Source organism: Mastomys coucha, unplaced genomic scaffold (assembly GCF_008632895.1).
Source record: "Mastomys coucha isolate ucsf_1 unplaced genomic scaffold, UCSF_Mcou_1 pScaffold18, whole genome shotgun sequence".
Taxonomy (NCBI): Eukaryota; Metazoa; Chordata; class Mammalia; order Rodentia; family Muridae; genus Mastomys; species Mastomys coucha.
Window position 1 is genome coordinate 20,173,629 of NW_022196900.1, and position 17,206 is coordinate 20,190,834.

Below are 17,206 nucleotides of genomic sequence, written 5' to 3' on the forward strand. Positions count from 1 at the left end.
ACAATAAGGTGACAATCAAATACCTGTAACACGGGTTGCTTACACATGTTGGGCTCCACGCCTAGAACAGCATTTTGGTATGTGCCAGTCACCCCTCAAGTCATATTCTACTTATAAATGAAGTTACTCAGAGACTCCACCTACTATCATCTATTACATAAGGATCATATAGGATGTAAAATACCTTGGCATTAATAAGAGATGCCTGGTTTCACTTAGAGACATACCAGTTTTGTTTCATCAATTGCTGATCGATTGCTAGATTGACTGATATATGACTCTTTTTTTCTTTTCTTTTCTTCTTCTTTTTTTTTTTAATTTTGAGGTAGAACCTCATTCTGTAGCCCAAGCTAGCCTCTCACTTTCCATAGAGCCCAGGCTGGTATGGGACCTATTATATAATCCAGGATAACTCTGGTGGCATGTATATATAACCCAACATTCAGGAGGCTACAGCAGAAGGATTGTAAGTTTGAAGTCAATCTGAGCTACATAGTAATATATTGTCTCAAAGATTAAAAAGTTATTGCATGGAGAAATCCACCCCTCTTTATTGTTATCTCCCCCCACAGGAATCATTTTAATTAGCTAATGTGAAGCACTGCTCCCATACGCAGGTAAATGTGTATATTCTCTTAGTCCAGTGCACAGAAATTAGCATGTCACGTATTTATTATTAACAATTTAATTGGTTTTGCTTAAAAGTATGCCTGACAGAGTTGTCTCAGTTTGGTTTTTTTGTGTGTTGGGGTGTTGTGGTAAATCTCCAAACCAAAAAAGTCAGGTCAAAGAAATCACAACTGAATTAATTGGAATACAAGCTACACATCTAGATTGGGCAGATCTACCTACCACTACACTACCCTTTTCCAATCTATGAGATCCCATATAACTTGCAGTTTCTCCAAGCCACGGGGCTTCTGGTCCATCTCCTTCCACCTCTCCTCCTCATCTTCCTCTCTCTCCTCCTTTCTTCCTTCTCCCCCTAACTTTTTCAGCTCTACCTTCCCTGCCACTGCCCAATCACTGGCTCTAGCCTTTATTTGAAAAGTAAAGGTGGGGTGAAGGTTCACAAGGCATCTGTATATGTGATTCACTCATCATCTGCAACCCCTACTGGGTAAGTGGAATTAGCATCAAAATACAAGGCCAGGGCTATCCACAACTTTGGGAGTGAATAGGATGTGTTTGTGTGGATGTCCGTGTGTCTGCCTGTATGTATGGAAGCCAGAGGCCAATCTGTGTCATTCCCTGAGAGCTGTCTACATTGCTTTTTGAGACAGGGTCTCTCCCCTAGCCTTCTAGTATAGCAAGCCCCAGGATCCAGCTGTCTACACCTCCTTAGCACTGAGATTACAAATGCATGCCGTCATGCCTAGGTTTTTAGAATTTAGAGCAGAATATGAGTTCTGGAGACGAGACTCAGGTCTCGTGTTTGTGCAGCAAGCACTTTACCCGCTGGGCAGTCTCCCCGGCCCCTCCATTTGGTGATCTTTCAATCTCTTCAGTCACCTTGGATAGTCTTTGATCATTTACTTTCTTTTTTAAAAATCCTATCATTTCTGCAAGCCCTCCATGCAGTCACTTTGAATTTTGTCTGTGTTTAATATCTCAAGTTCCTGGAATATCTGCCTGACAGCTGAGGGCCTGGCTCCCCGGTGTCTAACTTCCTCAAATGCCTTCTCATCCTTGAAATGTGTTCACAATAACAATGGAGCTCTCCTGGCTCCAAGGAGATTACTTCCTCCAGAAAGTGCACCCGTTTCTCCAGGATCCAGGGTCAGCGAGGGCCTCCGATCCACTACTGAGTACCCTCAGTACTATGTAACCTCAGTACTATGTAAGATCTTTGGTTTAATCTGAGTCTCTTATTCAGTGTCTCCCCTTGGGTCTCTCCCATCAGGACCAGTATTTAGGTCTATATGGAATCCTTAGCAGTGTTTCTCTTGAGTACGTGTCTGGACCTGCATTTAACAGTTGTGTCTCAGCACTAGCATCAACGTATATATATATCATATAGTTCACTCTCTGGTAGAACCCCCTTCTTGTTCTCCAAAAATGTTCTAAGTTCTCTACAACTGTTTCCTTTCCTGAATGAATCCTGAACTGTTACTTCTTTTAAATTATCTGCTCTCAGACTTTCTCACAGTGAAACAATCTGTAAAGATCAGTGATGACATGTTAATAACCTAACCTGATATCAACGCAAACATGAATGAACTAAAGAACAAACGCTAAGGACAGGGACGTGGTGGCATGGGCAACCACTGTTGTGTTACATGCTCTAAAGAATCCAGCTAGATAGCATGTGGAACAAATTGAGGGAATCTCACAACCTAACTCAAATCCCTGGTTCATAAGTACAGGACAGTGTTGCAGGTCCTAAGTGAAAGAAATTCCAAATGCCTTGCAAGTGTGAGTTGGTAGACAAATAAGAAACACTCCCTTTGGAAGCCACTGAGTCACCATTGTTCACTGAGGAATGTCGTTTTGCAGGACACACTGTCCTGCCCAGCACAGCACACAACCGGATTGCTGTGGAGTCTGAAGGCACAGCCTGTCACTGTCACAGGAGGACGGAACAATCCCGTGCTGACACAATTGGAAAATGAAGAGAGGAAAGAACTCATTTCTCGGGTCTATAAACTCATTTCTCTGGTTTTAAAACAAAGGCCACCTTGCCAATGAGCTGCTGTTTCCTGTAGATACTGGGAAAAAACAAGATGAGAGATTAACGCAAACAATGTTGCCCAGGAAAAGCAAGGCAGGCAGGCAATATAGGCTCATTGGTGTAAAGGTAGCACAACTGTTTGAGGCATAACCACTCACTTTCTGATCAGCTCTGGGCGGCCATTGTAGGAAATTCAAGCCTGTTACCGTAAACCTGGTCAAAAGCTTACAGCTAAGGGGGTCACAGATGCTAGAGGGGAGACTACTACTGTTGTTTTGCTAAATTGACATCAGAGTGTCTGCGCTTGTATACACTGCTCTCAGCCTTGGTCAGAGACGCTTCCGTTTGCAGTGGGCATTAGTTAGTGCAAAGATTCCTAACTGGTCAAAGTGCTCAGAAGTGGTTGATGAAAGGGATAATATACTGCATATGCATATGAAATTGCTAGAAATGTAAAAGATAGAGAAGCAGAGTGATGGGAAGAAAGATTTTAGTATGAAATGAGCATCTTGTATACATATACTGTAATGCCCCAAATTAACCTGTAAACTTTGCCTGCCCAGGAACCAGGTAACTTCCTGGAATACTGGGAATTGTAGTTCTGGGAAATAATGAAGCCTCATATGGTAGCCTACAGGTTTGTCCTTATAAGCCCCTGTAACATGTGATTTCAGGCCATTCCAGCTGGAAAATTCTGTGGAATGGTCCTCACTAGAGTTTAGCTCTTGATCAATACTTAATATTTAATAAAGCTTGCCTTAAGTTTGGCCCAAAATGATGGAGTCTGTTTTTCTGGAGGATCGCAGGATTAACAATGCATATACAGGGTAACGGAAAGAAGGAGGACATGTTGGAGGGTAGCGAGCCATAGCCTTCCTACACTATCTTACTCCTTGCTCTAAGAGAAATTTCTTACATGAATTCTTATGGATAACTATGTGGGTCCCACACAGGTGAATGAATCAAGCCCAATGTGGGTTTTAAGTGGCTTCTTCTGAAGTGTGGGCTCTGTACAGCTTATCTCATTCACATGGCTGGGCAAGAGTTGCAGGCCAGTAGATCTGAAGACATAAAGAATCCAAGTTGTGCCAGGCAGTGGTGGCACACGCCTTTAATCCCAGCACTTGGGAGGTAGAGGCAGGTGGATCTCTGAGTTCGAGGTCAGCCTGGTCTACAGAGTGAGCTCCAAGACAGCCAGAGTTATACAAAGAAACCCTGTCTCAGAAAAAAAAAAATCCAAGTTGTGTATAAAGTGACACAGTGTCTGGTTTTTGTGTGGTCAGCAATTCTGACAAACAGATTATCTTCTAGATGACCTTCTACCTAAACTTGAAACTCCAGAAAACTTGATTTATCTTCCCCCACCGTTTGTTAAGGTCTTTATGAGTGATTTAGGGGGACTACCTGATTGACTAACTTAGGAGCTACCAGCAAGAGACTGGGTGGATGAGAAGCTCACATATAACAGCTTTCCAAAGGCAATGATTAAAAACAGAAACCCAGAATGTAGATAAATGAAACATTGTCTCTTTACCTTCATGGAGGTGTCACACTGTAGCTGCTCTGAATTTTGGACTCCTTCTTTGAAGATTGCTATCCTAGTCTGGAGTACCCCCTGCCTTTCTTTTTTTGCTGTTCTACAAGTGAGATCTTCATTTTGGAAAACAGATACAAGCAATTTGCCACATACTCTGAGGTTGTAGAAGAAATGTCCAACCAGCCACACTTTAGTGGAATACATTTTATGTTCATATCTAATGTTCTCACCATAGACAGAGAAATAGAGACCATTTTCTGACGCTATAATGCTGGTGCTCATTTGTGGCTCATAAACGAAGGCAACTACCAACGGGGATCTCTCAGTCTTTTTAAATAGTGTTTAGTCTTTGCAAGCAGCTACTTAAACGACAAATATAACTTAGGTGGGTATCTAGTACACCTGAATACAAAGTATCATTAATCATAATGCCCCCCTTTCTTTCCTCTTGCATTGCTGATGATTGAACCAAGGTCCCTCCTAATACATGCTAGGCAAGCCTTCCACCACTGAACTTGGGCCTGGACACATGTTCTGTCTTTAAATGTTACTTTGAAAGGTTTGATAAGGAACCGTCTCCTCCCCTTTCCTGCCTCCCAGCCTCCCCAGCACCAAGGCAATCCAGTGAATCACCACACTGCTTCTGCATTCATAATATCTCCCCTACATTAGATTTCTTCTCTCAGCCCTCGATTTTAGTCTTTAACACTACTTTTCTTTGTGCTTTTGTTCATACTCTTATGTGAACCCACACACTAATACACACTTTCTCTGGTTTCCCTTCTAGTCTCTGATGGAATAACCTCTACTGGTCCTTCAGTGACAGCTTGGACCCTGCCTTCGCTGGCCTCCAGCCGTGAATCTCTCCATTATACTGAGTGTTACTCTACCCCACCCACAGGGTAATAATCCCATCCCTGGAGAGGGAGGATAAAATGCGGGTTGACTAATATAAAATAAAGAATCGCCTGATTTCCCAGTCACAAGGGGGGAATTCAGAGTCATAATGAAAGGAAATGACATCATTAGTTTGTTTCGATCACTTACAAGGCCAATTTGCTAAGGATGAGTGTAAAACTAACAAACAAAACAAACCCCAAACAGCTGACTTTTAAACTTTCAGTCTGACTGTTTGGGAACCACATTGGGAGACAGCACGGTGGTAGATGTGTGTAGTCAGGAGGCCATAGCAGGAGAATTGTGAGTCTGAGGCTAGCTTGGGCTGAGGCAAGTTCCAGGGCAAGCTGAGCTAAGTAGTGATGTGGAAGCCCCTGGTGCCACTGGTGAAGGAGAGCCACACATCTGATCTTCATTAGGGTATAAGAAAAAGAGCCCAAGGGGAGGCAGTTAACTGTATGCCATCAATTAAAAACAAGAGCATCAGGCCAGGCATGCATGCCTTTAATCCCAGCACTCGGGAGACAAAGGCAAGCAGATCTCTGTAAGTTCCAGGCCAGCATGGTCTACAAAGAGAGTTGTAGGACAGCCTGGGCTACACAGAGAAACCCTGTCTCAAAAAACAAAAAAAACAGAAAGAAAGAAAGAAAGAAAGAAAGAAAGAAAGAAAGAAAGAAAGAAGGAAGGAAGGAAGGAAGGAAGGAAGGAAGGAAGGAACAAAGGAAGGAACAAAGGAAGGACGGAAGAAATGAGAGTATTAAGACATAAAAGAAAAGAACCATGCATCTGGTAGCAGAAAGGGTGGAGGCATCTCTGTGTGAGTCAGAGCAAAAAGCCAGCAGTTGTTCATCATGGAACCTTGTTTAGGGGTCTCACCTCTCGCCTCTCTTCTACACCCCATGTTCTCATGATCGTCACATCACTTTGCTTTCACTGATAACCAAAGCCACAACATTTTCTGGCCTTTGGCAAAACTCAGAGATGGGACTTCTGTCAAACTAAAGTCTTCATACATCAACCAGCAAAATGATAAAGACAATCCAGGGATGGGAGGAAATAGTCAAAAACCATAAACCCAACAGAGGTCACTATCTAAAGTCTGTGGAAGGAACTCTACAGCAGGGGAACTGGTTGCTCTTCAGTGAAAAGGATCTACAGAGACATTTTCCCCATGAAGACAAAAATGGCTGGCAAGTGCACGAGAAAGTGCTGAATGTTATCGATCAGCAGGGAACTCAGAGGCACAGAGAGACAGACAGATAGACAGAAATCCAAACCCCTCAGATGTAAAGAAGGAGAAGCCTTGGCCAGGTATGGGGGCCCATGCTTGTATGCCTGGCACTTTGGAGGTCGTGGCAGGAGGATTCTAATGAGCTCTAGGCCATCGTGGGCTAGGGCAAGAACCTGTCTGCAAAAGGCAGAGACATGCTGTTCACAGTGGCTGAGAAGGTGAGTTGGTAAAGACATTACTCAACACAATATGGACATTTCCTTAAACACTAAACAGAATTTCAGTATGACCCAGCCATCCTACTTGTTTTGTTTTGTTTTGTTTTGTTTTGTTTTTTGAGACAGGGTTTCTCTGTGTAGCCCTGGCTGTCCTGGAACTCACTCTGTAGACCAGGTTGGCCTTGAAATCAGAAATCCACCTGCCTCTGCCTCCCAAGTGCTGGGATTAAAGGTGTGTGCCATCACTGCCCAGCATGCCATCCTACTTCTTAGTTTATATTAAAAGGAAATAAAATCATGATGTCAAGGAGATCTCTCCATTTCCAGAGTCTTACAGCAAACATTATTCACAGAAGGTGGAACATAGAGGCAACCCGAGTCCCCATCAACAGAGAATGGATGAGGGACATGGGAGACACACACACACACACACACACACACACACACACACACACACAAGAGGATGTTATGTAGCCTTAGGGAGATCCTGCCTTCCGCCCTGATGAGCCTGGGGGACACTGCGCTGCATGAAATAAGCCAACAGGGAAAGAGACATACTGCACAGTTACCACTTATATTGATCTCACAGAAACAAAAGAGAAAGGTGGTTCTGAGAGTGTGAGTAAGAAATTGGAAGACTCTGGGCATGGGGGACAAACATGGGTCTGAGAATCTGAGGGTAGACGAGTATTAGTGACCCGATGAACAGAGGAGGGACTGTGCTTAGTGAGAGCTCATTTTATATGTGAAACTTCTTGTGAAAGCAATTTTAGCTACCCTTTCTTGTATGTGTACACGTGTGTGTATGTGTGTGTGTGTGTATGCATGCGTGTGTGTGCACACACATGTTTATATGCATACACATGAAGACTAGAAATCAACATCATATTTATTCATTCCTCCATTGTTCCTGACCCATTTCTTAAGACATGGTTTTTAGCTGAACCTGGAGCTCACCAATTCTGCTAGACCGGCTGGCCAGCAGACCACAGGCATCTATCTCTAGTTCTCCTGGCACTGGGATTGTAGATACATACCACCATGCACCATGCCCAACTTCTCATGTAGCACCAAAGCTCCAAACTCACATTCTGGGGAGGTAGCTCATGTGGCAGAACAATGGCCAAGTATTCATGAATCTTGGTTTGACCTCCAGAAAAAAACAGGTGTGGTGGCATATGCCTGTAATCCCAGGACTCACTCAGGAGATGGAGAATGGAGGGTCAGAAGTTCAAAGTCACCCTTGACTACACATAGAGAGCTCAAAGCTAGTCTGAGCTGGAGATTTTGTCTTTTTTTAAAATTTATTTTATTTATATGAGTATATTGACGCTGTCTTCAGACACACCAGAAAAAGGCATCGGATCCCATTTGGTTATGAACCACCATGTGGTTGCTGGGAATTGAACTCAGGACCTCTGGAAGAGCAGTCAGTGCTCTTAACCACTGAGCCATCTCTCCAGCCTCAAGACTCTATCTTTAAAAACAAAAGAAGTAAACAACAAAACGTGGGTCCCTGGACTTATTGAGTAAGTACTTTACCTACTGAGCCATCCCTCCAGGCCTAATTCTAAGTATTCCTTCTGCACTAGCTTGATAATAGGCATTATTTTTCAATGTACACATGTACCATGTGATGTAATTGTTTACTCTAAACATGTACAAGTTTTATTTGCTAACCATATCTTGATAAAACTATGGAAAATGACAATCAGAAAAATATTAATAGCTTGCTGTAAATTATATTGTCACCCCGCCCAACACACACACATACACACACACACAAACACACACACACAGAGTAACATCTTACCTGGAAATTTAAAATAGCCCATTAACTCTTCATTAACCATATCTATTGTTGTAAAATGATTATTAATATTCTGTGTATATTATTAATGCTGGATATGGAAACATGGCAGCAGCTATTCCTTAACCAGTTAGTTCCCCCAAATAACCACACACAGACCTTTTAATAGTTCAAAGTTTAGTTGGGCAGCCTCTCAACTAGCTCATCTAAATTAACCTGAGCACCTAGCTCCTTCTAGCCGGGTCACTAGCTATACCTCCCAGGCCCATAGTCAGGTAGGTGTCCTCTCATCTCCTAAGGAAAAAGGCATCCTCTTTCGTCTCTCTACTGCCCAATTACAGGCTTTAGCCTTTTATCGACCAATTAACTTGGGAGCAAGGTTTGTACAACAAAAGCTTGTGTGGTGAGAATTCGCTCCTCTTGGGGGAAAACAGATTTTAGGGTACAAAATTGAGCATTTGAATACATAGCAGCACCAGACCCATCCCAAGACATTGCTCACAAGCACTCATTACAATAGACATTCTCACAGTTCCCTAATAAGCCACTCTTTCCTACAGATCTGAAGTTGCCTCCCGGGTTTTCTACTTGAAGATATGGGATGACCGCCAGACAGTGGTGGATTTCTTCAAGGAGGCAGACAGTGCCAACTGCAAGCTCACGTGTGGGCCCAGAGCAACCACAAGCCAGTTGCATAACAACACTAGGAACCCAGCACTTAAAAAGGAAATGAAAAGGTGTTGGTGATTCAGTAAACTTATTCCTGGAAATAATAAAAGACAATAATCTGCATACTGACCTCTGAGCACGTAACATAAATATTGAGTTTGGAGCAATACCAAAGCTTAAGCTGCCTCTGACTTAAACTATGATTTCCTTTGCTGTGCACCTCTGTGTTTGGGATGATTTAAAAACAGTTTTCTTTGCTAAGTATCCACAAGGTGCCTTAGGAAAATAGCTTAGGAAACCCTAAGGATCGTTGTCACCTTTGCAGCAGTGTCCTGCAGAGTCTCCTTGAAAGTAGAATAATTCTTTGAGATCGTAGACTTTCTGAGCTTCACTGGAAAACATGAGGTTTGGCCTGACTAGATACTTCTCCTTTAGACTCAGCCTTGCCTCGGGGACTCCTGTTACTTGGATAATACCCTCATGAAATAAGTTCTTTCTGTTATTCAAACAGCATGTTTTCCTTCTAGTGTATGAACAAACATCATGGTGGCTGGCCAAGCCAGCAATTTTGTGAAGCGGGTGTCTTATATAGTAAGAGTGGCTATATACCACATTTTAAGAATTTTAAAGATCAGTTTTCAAAGTTCAGGCTGCAAGAGCTGAGAAGTAATGCCAGCTTTATCACTTGGGGAAATCTGTAACACCCCACAGTTGAGGGCGATGACCTGGGTAGCTACGGGGGTAGATAAGAAAACTCCAGCCTGTCGAAAACTGACTGATAGGCAAGAGATGAGGATGGAGACCTGGCTGGGCAGCCTTAGAAAGCCTGCTGATGGATGCAAAGCAAGTTACAGGTCACCTGTAAACACCCTTAGCTTTTCATGGCCAGTCCTCCAATGCACAGCCACCGACCCTCCCTCCAAAGTGCACAATCAGCCGATGAAGGCTTTTCTATGATACATATAGCCTGTCTCCACCATCTCCTCCCATCTCAGCTACTTTTCTTTTGGTATGAAGAGATGCCATGCAGGAAGGCAACTTATAAAAGGAAGTGTTTGTTAGGGCTCATGGTTCCTGAGGGCTGGAATCCATGATCATTATCATGGTAGTGAGCAGGCAGGCATGGTGGCAGAACAATTGTTGAAAGCTTACGTCCTGACTGATGTGTTTATAAAAAGATAAAGAGGTATAAGCATATGTTCTATGGGGTGTGGTGAGAGATGGGGGAAGGAGGTGCCTCAGCAGGCCCATGCCAAAGCATCCCTTCCCCCTGAGGGACCAGCCACATGATGGTATAGTATAGAATAGTTTATTTAGGGGCATGGGGAGGAGAGTTAAGAGGGTAGTTGAGGCAGAGAAAGGGAGAGAGAGGGAGAGAGTAAAGAAGTAGGGGCCGGCCATGACCACGTGGAGAGAGGGGAGAAGGGAACAGGGAAGAGAAGAGCCCAAGAGGGCAAGAGGGAAGCAAGCAGAAAAGCAAGAGTAAGAGAGGGAGGAGGGGGCAAGCAGCTCCTTTTTATAGTGGGCCAGGCCTCCCTGGCTATCTGTAACTGTGGGGAGGAGCATACCTGGCTGTTGCCAGGTAACTGTGGAGTGGAGCTTAGACAGGATGCTAACAGCAATGGCCAGGATCTTGTTGCTCCAGAGAGCTGGGAGCTAGAGTTAAGGAGGGCTCTGTATCCTATAGCATGTGGGCTCTAAAGTAGTCACTGTCCTCTCAAAGGTTTGATGTGCTTAAAGTTCATTTGTGGGTCAAGCCCCTGACTCAAGATACCTCCCTGGGGTGCTGGGAGAGATCTAGCTCCTCAGATCCACATACTAGGCTCTCCTCAGTTTGTAGAGCTCAGAGATCCTGGATCCTGATTCAAATGCTAGAGGATAGGGCCCATGCCCATGACCCAAAGAAATGGTGCCCATTCCCTCTCCTAAATGGGTGATGCTGAAGTGAATTCACCTGGTCAAAGGTGACAAAGTCACTTTACAGACCTAGCATATGATAGTTATTGGCTATTTCTACAACCAAAAGCTTGGGCAGCTGCCACCCCCACCCCCCCACCCCCGCTAAAGTAAAATTAAGCCCGAGGCTTGTGCCGTAAAATCAAGCCGCTCTGCCAAAAGAACTCAGAAAGTCTTACAGTAAAATGGGAAGTTTAAAACTAATTGATTCTCATGCTGTTTATAGGCAGAGTTGGAAGTTGACCCTTGCAACCCTTGTCCCCTAGAGTGCACAACCTTTACATAAAACCTCCCTTGCGTGTGACTTGTCTCTAACTCACAGAATTTGGCAAATGAAGGGATTTTTGTTTTTTCAGATGTAATTGAGGTTTCAAATTAGCTCATATTCAGCTAGTTCAAGGGGAGACCTTTTGGGTCTCAGGGGACCTGACTTTGTCTGATGACAATGAAAGAGGCATGACAGCCTCCCTGCCATCAGAGGTCTCCTTTATGACTTGGTGACATAATCAGTTAAGTTGCAGAAGTCTACATGGCAACCAGTATGTGGCCCAGGATCTGGAGAGGCATGCAGGTCATGAGGTCAGCCTTCAGCTGACAGCCGGCAAAATGTCAGTGGCTCCATCAATAGAGGCACAGGGGAATGATCTGCCAGCAAACGCATCAAGCACAGAGGTCTTTCCGAGTCAGCCCTTCAGATGACAGCATCACCCGGCCGGTGTCTTTGTGTGATCTGTGACATCCTGAGCAGAGGGACATTCTTGGATTCCCAGGAGAAGAGAGGCAAATAGTGTGGTAGACTCTTTGTTCTCAGCACACCCCCAAATCTCCTTCCCAAAGATGCACAAAAGCCATTACGATTTCTGAGTCACCAGGGAGTGGTGGCACACGCCTTTAATCCCAGCACTTGGGAGGCAGAAGCAGGAGATTTTTTTTTTGCTTATTATTATTATTATTATTATTATTATTATTATTATTATTATTATTTATTATCATCATCATCATCATCATCATCATCATCATCATCATCATCATTAGTAGTAGTAGTAGTAGTAGATATTTTCTTTATTTACATTTAAAATGATATCCCCTCTCCCAGTTTCCCCTCCAAAAAAACAAACAAAACCCTATTCTCTCCCTCCTCCCCCTGCTCACCAACCCACCCTCTCCTGCTTCCTGGCCCTGGCATTCCCCTACACTGGGGCATAGAATCTTCACAGGACCAAGGGCCTCTCCTCCCATTGATGACCGACTAGGCCATTCTCTACTACATATGCAGTTGGAGCCATGGGTCCCCCCATGTGTACACTTTGGTTGGTGGTTTAGTTCCTGGGAGCTCTGAGGGTACTAGTTAGTTCATCTTGTTGTTCGTCCTAAGAGGCTGCAAACCCTTCAGCCCCTTGGGTCCTTTCTCTAGCTCCTCCATTGGGGACCCTGTGCTCAATCCAATGGTTGGCTGTGAGCCTCTACATCTGTATTAGTCAGGCACTGGCAGAGCCTCTCAGGATACAGCTATATCAGGCTCCTGTCAGCCAGCACTTGCTGGCATCAGGGAGATCTTTGTAAGTTTGTGGTCAGCTTGATCTAGAACAAAAATTCCAAGCCAAGAAAGGTTACATGGTAAGACCCTGACTCAAAAAAAAAAGTATATGGTGTGTGTGTGTGTGTTTAAGGTTTAAATTAACATCTGAAAATAGATGCTTTCTTAGAAAACTTGGTTTTGTTTATTTGGAAAAATACTTTTAACAGATTGCTTATGCAAATATTGTTTAGGGCCTACACTAGCAAAAACTAAGATATAACTACATAAAACAGTATTTTTATTCACCTTTTTTATTCAAAAGATACATATCATAATACTGTCATGTCTTGTTATTCTCATTAAAGAAAAAACATCTTGGAGATCTCTGTATCCCTGCTTAGACTTTTTTGTGTCTTTTTTTTTTAAAACTGCAGCATAATATGTCATTGTATATATAGAAGTACCATAACTGATTCCATTAGTTTCTTCCCCAGAGATGTTTGAATTGTGGGTAAGTTTTTCTATTAAAAGTTTGAAGAAGTGAGAAAATGCTTATTTTGAACCCGTGAAGAAGATCAGTCCATAGGGCAGGTCCCACATCGAAACTTCTGGTTAGATGGCCAAAGGCATGTGGAATTATATAAATATTGCTGGATTACCTTTCCTGAAAGTTGTATCTTTTACTCCCACTAACAATGCGTTCCTGTTTTCACCACAGCCTCTAAAGTGCGGTATTATCAAAGTGGGTTTCTCCTGGCTTGAAAAGGGAGAGAAGACTTCTCACTCTGAATGTTTTTGAAAGTGATGCTAAGAAGTCAAAGGACCATGTGAGGGCTGGGTGACTGGATAAACAGCCCGCGGTGGAGACACACAACAGAGTGCTGTCCTGCAACTAAGAAGGCAGACATGCCTTTGTAAGAAAATGAATGAACTGAAGGTTATCATGCTAAGCAAATTAAACCAGAATCAGAAAAAAAAGTGTTACATGTTTGCTCTCATGTGTGGACACTAAAAACAGGGAACTTGAGCAAATCTTCCATTGTGTACAATAAATACCTATACATGAATAAATCTGTTAAAAAAAAAAAAAACCCAGAGAACATTCTGGGGACTATCAGAAAAAGACTGGCACTTAGTATTTTTTACAAATTTATTTTAACATTACAGCAGGTCATACTGGCACAGAGAAAATAAACAGAATAAAACAAAAAGTTTCAGATGACAAGGCGGGGGGAAGGTCAATGGACATGTGGAAATCATTTAGTGACAATAAAGATCATGCCTCCCCACCTAACTCCTGGGCCCAAACTAATTCCTGGTAGATTAGAGATTTAATTTCTGAAATCTTATGTTTTATTTAATATCTTGAGTTTGGAGATGCTTTTGAGCATAACAGAAGTTATTCCTTACCCAGAAAAACTGAGAGGCAAATAGTATGGTAGACTCTTTGTTCTCAAGGCAATTTAAAGGGAAATGACATAAAATTGACTCTACAAATATGAAATTTTTTTGTGACAATATATAACACAAATAGTTTTAAAACAATATTGTTTTCTTGTTAGGTTTTACTGCTATGAACAGACACCATAACCAAGGCAACTCTTTTTTGTTTTTTTAAGATTTATTTATTTTATGTACATGAGTATACTGTAGCTGCACAGATGGTTGTGAGCCTTCATGTGGTTGTTAGGAATTGAATTTAGGACCTCTGCTCACTCTGGTTGGCCCTGCTCATCCTGGTTGGCCCTGCTCACTCTGGTTGGTCCCACTTGCATCAGATCTCATCATGGGTGGTTGTGAGCCACCGTGTGGTTGCTGGGATTTGAACTCAGAACCTTCAGAAGAGCAGTCGGTGCTCTTACCCACTGAGCCATCTTGCCAGCCCCTCAAGGCAACTCTTATAAGGAAAACATTTAATTGGGGCTGGCTTACAGTGTCAGAGGTTCAGTCCATCATCATCAAGGATGTATGGCAGCATCCAGGCAGGCATGGTGCAGGAGCTGAGATCTCGTTCTACATCTTCATCTGAAGGCTGCTAGCAGAATACTGACTTCCAGGCAGCTAGGAGGAGGGTCTCAAATCCCACTCCAACAGTGACACACTTCCTCCTATTCAAGGCCACACCTATTCCAACAAGGCCACACCTACTAGGGCCAAGCAGATTCAAACCACCACGACTGTCCATTCTAAAAACGATACACTAGAAAAAAGCTAATAAAATATATGGTAGGTAAGCATTAAAATCACAATAATATAAAGAGCTTTTTTGGAGAAAAGAATGTTTGTGGGGAGAGGGTAGGCAGTCCCTGTGAGTGCAGGTTTCCACAGAGGCCAGAGGCATTGGGTCCCCCTGGATCTGGAGTTACAGGCTATTGTGAACCACTAGATGTGGGTGCTAGGTACAGAGTTCAGGGCCTTTGCAAGAGCCGTGTGTGCTCTTAACCACAGGGCCACCTCTGCAGCTCTGTAAAGAGCTTGTTTGATCAATAAAAGGCATGTATCTTACAGAGAAAAAAAGGCAGTCATTCTCAAACACCAAACTACAAAGGGCCAACCAGCATGGGAAACTGTCAAGAGACATGCAAGCAAAACATTAAAACATCACTTTCCACTTACCAGAGACATGGCCACAAACGGTATCAATACCAGCTGCCAGAGCTAAGAGGCTTTCTTCCAGTGAAGCCATGACCTGACTTCTTCATGGAACGTCACCAGCAATGTACAGTTCAATGTAAGATGCACAGTTTTCATTCCAATAACCTACGTCCGTGAATTTAGTCTAAGTAATAGCTGCATGCAATGCTTTCAAAGATGGATTTGCTGTGGCTGGAAAGTTGGTGAGCGTTAGGGCACTTATAGCTATTGCAGAGGACCTAAGTATAGCTCCTGGCGCCCACATGGGGGCTCACAGCCATCCATAACTCCAGTTTCAGAGGGATGTGACGCTGTTTACTACATGCGTGTAAAATACTCATACACAGGCAGGAGAGATGGCTCAGCGGTCAAGAGCACTGACTGCGCTTCCAGAGGCCCCGAGTTCAATTCCCGGCAATCACATGGTGGCTCCCAACCATCTGTAATGGGATCCGATGCCTTCTGCTGGTGTACTTGAAGACAGCGACAGTGTACTCATATACATAAAATAAATAAGTAAATCTTAAAAAAAAAAAAACACTCCTACACATAAAACAAATCTTTTTAAATTATTTGCTTTACTGTATCACTGCATAAACTTGAACTCAAATACCACACCCTCCCTCCCTTTAGAACCAATGCCCAGCCTTAGACAATGACTGCCATAGACAAAAGGTCCTAGACTGCTATGCCAGTGGATTGGTTTTTTTTTTTTTTCTCCTGAGAAGAAAATAGAAAAGTAAAAGATTTTGAAAATCAGAATGAGAGTTTAGCAATCAAAAGGGTTCACTGATCAATTTAAACATTAACTGTATTCCAAGCTGCCATGAATTCCAAGATAAATACGTTGCTCTGGGTCTACCTCAAGTGCAACAATTCCAGGTCTTAGGAAACACTATTCCCTAATCAGTCTCCATCCTTTTACTTGGTTGTTTGTGGATCCTTCTAGAAGTGATGGGTGGTACTGAACCATCAAAGGAGAGGCACAGCAAATCCTCTAGGGAATATAGAGACTTATAATAAGGTGCCATAGTTTAAAGATGATATGATGTTATTTGGAAATATAAAAACATGGCTTTTCCAAAACCAAAGATACATTCTACAGATAGTCGCAGTGGTTAATGCAAAGCCTGGCGAGACTCAAGTAACTAATCTGCCTGCACCAGTTTCTCCATCCTCGTCTCCCCTCTAAGTGCCCCCGCTTTTCTCTCTCTCTCTCTCTCTTTCTCTCTCTCTCTCTCTCTCTCTCTCTCTCTCTCTCCCCTCCTTCCTTCCTTTCTTCCTTCCTTCCTTTCTTTCTTTCTTTCTTCCTTCCTTCCTTCCTTCCTTTCTTTCTTTTCTGTCTTTCTTTCTTTTTTTCTTTCTTCCTTTCTCTCTTTCTCTTTATTTATTTATTTTTATTATTTTAAGGCAGGATTTCTTTGGCTGTCCTGGAACTAGCTCTGTAGATCTGCTTGCCTCTGCCTCCCAACTGCTGAGACTAAAAGCATATGCTACCCGCCCTCCCCTGCCCCCATCCCGCCTACTTCTCCCTTTAAAATTAGGACCAAAACCCCTTCACATTCCTACCACACAGAACCTTACACACACACACACACACACACACACACACACACACACTCACACACAACAGCCCAAAGCAAGTGTGTTCCATGATTGTTCAATTCCAATTTCCAATCTGGAAGATAATTCAAAGCCAAATCAAAATGGTCCCCAAGGTTGGAAAGAACCTCCTACCACCCCCACATTAGGATCACGCTATATTTTTAAAATTACATTTATCTTATTTTGTGTATGCATGTGTGTATGCGTGTGTGTGTGTAGTGTGTGTGTCTGACAGAGAGAGAGAGAGAGAGACAGAGAGAGAGAAAGGGAGAGAGAGAGAAAGAGAGAGAGAGAAAGAACATGAGTGGACATACACCATAGAACACCAGTGGCATTCTAAGGACAACTTGCAGGAATCAGTTCTCTCCTGCAGATGGGTCCCAGGACTCCTTCTCAGTCTTCAGACTGCTCATCTCTCTAGCTCCAGATCTAGCTTTAATGACTGGGTCTCACAATCCA

At 43.1% G+C, this 17,206-nt stretch overlaps 1 long non-coding RNA gene across 1 annotated transcript; it reads left to right on the forward strand.

The window, feature by feature from the left end:
• The first annotated feature begins 11,518 nt into the window (after nucleotides 1–11,518).
• LOC116095339 lies at nucleotides 11,519–13,489 on the forward strand. Its single transcript, XR_004120557.1, has 2 exons — nucleotides 11,519–11,781; nucleotides 13,227–13,489. It is a non-coding gene; the product is annotated as an uncharacterized LOC116095339 (long non-coding RNA).
• Nucleotides 13,490–17,206: the final 3,717 nt, after the last annotated feature.